The following is a 5,826-nucleotide window of genomic DNA, read 5'->3' on the forward strand; positions in this document are numbered from 1 at the left end:
ACGGTTCTTTGTTTTTTTTTGGTCAGCTGGTTAAAATGTTCCCTCCCACTTTATCAGACCAGCCTCGTTGGTTTGGTGAATGGCCCCCACTTTACTAAACCCTGCATGGGCCAGTTGGGAGGCTTAGCTCTTGGGGGATAAATTGGACTCTGCACACAGTGGTTCACACCTTATTCTGTGTCTCGGAATTGGAAGGAACCATTTGCCAAGGTTTGTAAGTGCCATTCGTAAATGCAAACGCAAACATGAGAACTGAACAAGGATCTCATTTGGATTGTACCCAAAACCTATTATATCCTTTCTCATTTGAAGGATAGAATGTCACAAAAATGATAATAATTTAAGCAACAATGACTCAAAGCTGTATCGGAATAAAATGAGAGGTCAGCCTTACCTTTCGTGTCATTATTACAATGTTGACCCATCCTTCAAAGCACAATAGTTATGTACACAGACAAGGTTTTATTGCTGAAATAGATCCTCTTCCATCCAGGATGTTCTGATATGAGCCAACTTGATCATTAATTCTTCAAGGAAGGAAAATGTTTTTATTTAACTTGAGGGTTACATCAACTGGGAAAACGCCAGCACTGGTAGCCTGGAGGTATCACCTGGATTATACAGAACAGTACCACCATTCAGGTTAAACCTCCTGTAAACATCTCGACCAGTCATCGAGAGTCTCAGGTGACATGCAGTGGTTCCAGTGGTTTCAAAACCACCAAGGCTTTGGATAGAGTAGAGAGGGAAGCATTGTTCGCATTGGTGGACGGATTAGGAGTGAGAGGCGCAGATTTAAGGTAATTGGCAAAAGATGCAACAGATTCATGAGGAAAAAATGTTTTCATAGCGTGACTGATTGGAATATGGATTGCAATGCCTGACTGTTTTATTTTATTAATTGTCAAAATATAGGCATTGCTAAATGTCTGGGCCATCACTTATTACCCATCCCTATTTTCCATTGAGAAGGTGATGCATTTCTCTGCTGTAGGTAGACTCAGTGTTATACAGAATGGAATTCCAGAATTATGGCCCAGCGATAGTGAAGGAAAGATAATATGGTCCCAATATTCATGACACACAAGTGCCAGGCAATATATATCTCCTAAGATACAGAATCTAACTACCATCACTTGACATTCAATGATATTACCATCGCTGAATCACCCACTGGGGATTACCATTGACCAGCAATTCAACTGGTCCAACCATATAAATATAATTCATAGAATCCCTACAGTGTGGAACAGACCATTTGACCCAACAAATCCACACTGACCCACCAAAGAGTAATCTACCTAGACCCATTCCCTACCCTATTACTTTACATTTTCTCTGACTAATGTATTTTCTCTAACTTACACATCCCTGAACACTATAGGCAATTTAGCATGGTCAATTCACCCAGCCTGTACATCTTTGGACTGTGGGAGGAAACTGGAGCACCCAGAGGAAACCCACGCAGGCACGGGGAGGATGTGCAAACTCCACACAGATAGTCACCTGAGGCTGGAATCGAACCCAGGTCCCTAGTGCTATGAGGCAGCAGTGCTAACCATTGAGCCACTCTTTGAATATTGTCCCATGCTCACTGTCTGTCCTTATTAAGGGAAAAAACAACCACTCAGAATGCGTTTTCTTCCTCTACTTCGCTAAAGAAGGGAATGATTATCAATGGTTAAAATCACTTGCAAACAAAGCAACTCTTTTAACCAACTTCATGCTCAGAAGAAGGCACTGTAAATTGTCCTCATGGTTGGTGAGACAGGATACTTTAGAATCCATTTCTTAAGTCAAAAACTATAGAAATGATCCCTAAGAGTATAATTGTTACAGGAGCAGGTCAGAGGAATATGGATGTCCCCCGCACCAGGTATCCGCGGGTGATCCATTCCAAGAGCTACCATAGATGCACAAAACTGCAGAGAGTAACGAACCTTATCATTTAAATGGAAAATCTACCTCCCCAGCAGCCCCCTGGAATTATTTCTGGAATGTTCCATGTAATATTGAAACAGCGGAAACTGAACAGACTGAACAGAAAGGAATCAACAAAGCCTGATCCACCATCACTAAAGTCGGGAGCGTGATGGAATACTCCCCAGTTGCTTAGCTTGACATCGTTCAGGGCAAAGTACTACAGTTAACTGGCAGCCCAACCTCCACCGTAAAGATTCACGCTTTGCACCACTGTATCAGCAGAATGTGCCATCTACAAGATGCACAGGAGCAACCCATAGAGGCTCCTTGAAAAGCACCTTCTAAGAGAGAAATATTTCCCCTGAAGGACAGGACAGCAGATTCCAGGGAACATCACCACCTGCAAGTTCCTCTTTACTTCACACACCATCCTGAGCTGGGAATATATCATGTTCTTTCGCTGTAAAATTCCTTGGGCATCCTCCCTCACAGTATTGTGGGTGGCCCTACAGCTTATGGACTGCAATAGCTCAAGAAGACAGCTTACCACCCCTTTTTAAAGACAATTATGGGTGGGCAATAAAAGACCATCCATCCAGTGATACCCATGTCCTGTAAGTGAACAAAAAAAATTTAGGTTTGTGTGGCTTAGATGGACCATTGGTGAATTGGTGCTGAGCATCTTGTAGATGGTACATACTCCTGACACTGTGTGTTAGTATTGCATGGAGTCAACGTTCAAAGTGATGGATAGGTGTCAATCAAGCGCTCCGTTTTGTCCTGGATAGTGTCAACCTTCCTGAGCACTGTTGGACCTCAACCAGGAAACTGGGGAATATTCACTCTCAGCCTTGACTTGTGTCTTGTTGATGGTGGACCAGCTTTGGGGACTAAGGAGATGCATTACACACCGAAGAATTCCCAACATTTGACCGTACTAATATGGTTGGTCCAGTTAAGTTTCTGGTCAAGGGTATCCCCCAGAATATTGGTCATGGAGGAGCTAACAATACCAAGAGGTGTGTTGTAGTCAAAATGTCACTGAATTAGTAATGCAGAGCCTCAGGCTAATGACTTAAGAATATGGGTTTGAATGCCACCATGGCGGAAAGCGAAACTTCAATTGAATATAAAATTAAGATATGGAATTATATGGTGTCTATGTCACGACTGTTGATTGTTGTAAAAACTCAGTTGGTTCACTAATGACTCTCAGGAAGGGAAATTTGCCATCCTTATCTGATCGAGCTTATATGGAACATAGAACATATAACATTCCCTTCAGCCCTCGATGTTGCGCCGACCTGTGGAACCAATCTGAAGTCCATCTGTCCTACACTATTCCATTTTCATCCATATGTTTATTCAATGACCTTAAAGTTGGCGAGTCTACTACAATTGCAGACAGTGCATTCCACACCCCCTACTACTCTCTGAGTAAAGAAACTACCTCTGACATCTGTCCTAAATCTATCACCTCTCAGTTTAAAGCAATGTCCTCTCCTGCTTACCATCCAAGGAAAAAGGTTCTCACTGTCCAACCTATCTTATATGTCTCAATGAAGTCACGTCTCAACCTCTTCTCTGATGAAAACAGCCTCAAGTCCCTCAGCCTTTTACCCATAAGACCTTCCTTCCATATGTGTCTATAGACCCATAATGTGGCTGACTCTGACAATTGCCGATGGACAATATATGCAGACTCAGCCACAGATGCTCACATCCCAACTTAAATGATGGGAATGTTTTTGGGTGTCAAGGGACATATTTAGATTCTCACTTGTTGGAGATGGTCATTCCCTGGCACATTCTTGCTGCTCTCAGCCCAAACCTGGATATTGCCCAGGTCTTGTTGCATTTGGGCATGATGAACTTCTGCAGGCAAGGCTTTGAACTGAGATGACTGACCTTTAACAACCACAAATATGTTCCTTTTCGCCGGTATGCAACCTCAAACCAGTTTTCCTCCAATTCCCTTCGACTTTAGTTTTGCTGGGGCTCCTTGATGTCACATTTGGTCAAATGTGACCTTGATATTAAGACCAATCACCCTCATCTCACTGGAGCCTCAATCACTTCCTGTGGTATAAAATGCTCCAGGCACAGTATTGGAATCAACCAAACATATACCCCATTTCGGGCCGCATTGAGATAAAAATGGTAAATCCTGAGAGATCACAATTAAGTGGGGTGGGAGGGGTGCATGTCCATAGGCTCTGCATTCTGATATTCAAATCAATTTAAATCAAGAGCATTCAGGGCTTAAACACATGAGACATTTTGCCAGAGTGATGGTCTACTGGCTGGGAACCAGAAATCTGGAGAAAATAGTGAGATCTTGGGAGAAATGCCTAAGTTATCAACCACATCAATGGAAGAAAACTTGAACAAAGATTGGTTCTGACTTGTTCCACCTCCAAGAAATCCTTGTGACAGATGACTTCACAAAATTTCTGATCGTCAGGCAGCCACATGAATGTCGTGGTTGCAGGTTGTGATCAGTGTACTCTCTATCGTAATAAAAATCGAAAATAAACTGCGGATGCTGTAAATCAGAAACAAAAGCAGAAGTTGCTGGAAAATCTCAGCAGGTCCGGCAGCATCTGTGAAAAGAAATTAAAGTTAACATTTCAGGTCCTTCTTCAAAACTCCTGACTTGGCGTGGTAGAAGGAATTATCGAATTTTGAGAAGATTTGTAGTTCACGTTGAGGTTCTGGATGTAGATTCACTCGTTGAGCTGGAAGGTTCGGTTTCATGAAACTGAACCTTCCACCTCAGTAAACAAACCGACATCCAGAGGGAATTATCTCCAAAGCTGGGCTGTAATATTCCAGTTTCAAGACATGATTGCATGATGGGTTTCTGCTGTATGATGCTGTGTTGCCATGTTATCCCAAGTTTAACAGTATCCAGAGAACTCATGATGTGCTGAATTCAGGTGACACCACTCTTCAGATTGTGTGGAAGTCAACAACTATTCCCACCAACGCAGTCGAAAATCCAATGGAATAGTAGGAGAAAGTTCTATATGGGGATTAGCTGAATTTGTCTAAGATTGCCATATAACATTCCATCCAATCCTGCAGGAAAGTGGACTCATCCTGGCAAAGAGGCTGAGCCACAATGAGTTCTCCTGCATTGGTGCATGGCTGGATTAATTCAGGACAGGGCATCACCTTGTGTGTGGACAGTGGTGAGGTTGCGATGATTATAACACTACCGACTCAATCACACTCATCTGACAATAGCGTGCTAAGGGCGTTTCTGACAAGCTGTTTGAAATGGCGGACATGATTTGGAGGAGCCGAAGTTGGACTGGGATGGACAATGTTAAAAATCATGCAACACCAGGTTATCGTCCAACAGATTTGTTTAGAAGCACTAGCTTTCGGTCCTTTATCAGCCAGTTGGAAGTGGATTCAATTACAACATTTAAAAGGCATTTGGATCGGTATATGAACAGGAGGGGTATGGACCAAATGTTAGCAAATGGGACTGGGTTGGGTTGTCTATCCATGCTCCTCATGATTTTATAAACTTCTGTAAGGTCATCCCTCAGCCTCCAACATTCCAGCAAAAAAATCCCCAGCCTATTCAACCTCTCCCTACAGCTGAAACCCTCCAACCTTGGCAATATCCTTGAAAATCTTTTCTGAACCCTTTCAAGTTTAACATCTTTCCTGTAGCAGGGAGACCAGAATTGTATGCAGTATTCCAAAAGTGGCCTCACCAATGTCCTGTACAACTGCAAGCATATCAAATGTCTTCTTCATTACCTTGTCTACCTTGGACTCCATTTCCAAGGTTTCTTTGTTCAGCAACACTCCCCAAGACCTTATCATTAAGCGTATAAGTCCTGTCCTGAGTTGCTTTTCCAAAATGCAGCACCTCACGTTTATCTA

At 42.7% G+C, this 5,826-nt stretch overlaps 1 non-coding gene across 1 annotated transcript; it reads right to left on the reverse strand.

Moving 5' to 3' along the window:
• Positions 1-1,622: 1,622 nt before the first annotated feature.
• On the reverse strand, positions 1,623-1,834 carry LOC132835118 (small nucleolar RNA U3). The gene has a single exon (XR_009647284.1). It is a non-coding gene; the product is annotated as a small nucleolar RNA U3 (small nucleolar RNA).
• Positions 1,835-5,826: the final 3,992 nt, after the last annotated feature.

Source organism: Hemiscyllium ocellatum, chromosome 43 (genome assembly GCF_020745735.1).
Source record: "Hemiscyllium ocellatum isolate sHemOce1 chromosome 43, sHemOce1.pat.X.cur, whole genome shotgun sequence".
NCBI classification, from domain to species: domain Eukaryota; kingdom Metazoa; phylum Chordata; class Chondrichthyes; order Orectolobiformes; family Hemiscylliidae; genus Hemiscyllium; species Hemiscyllium ocellatum.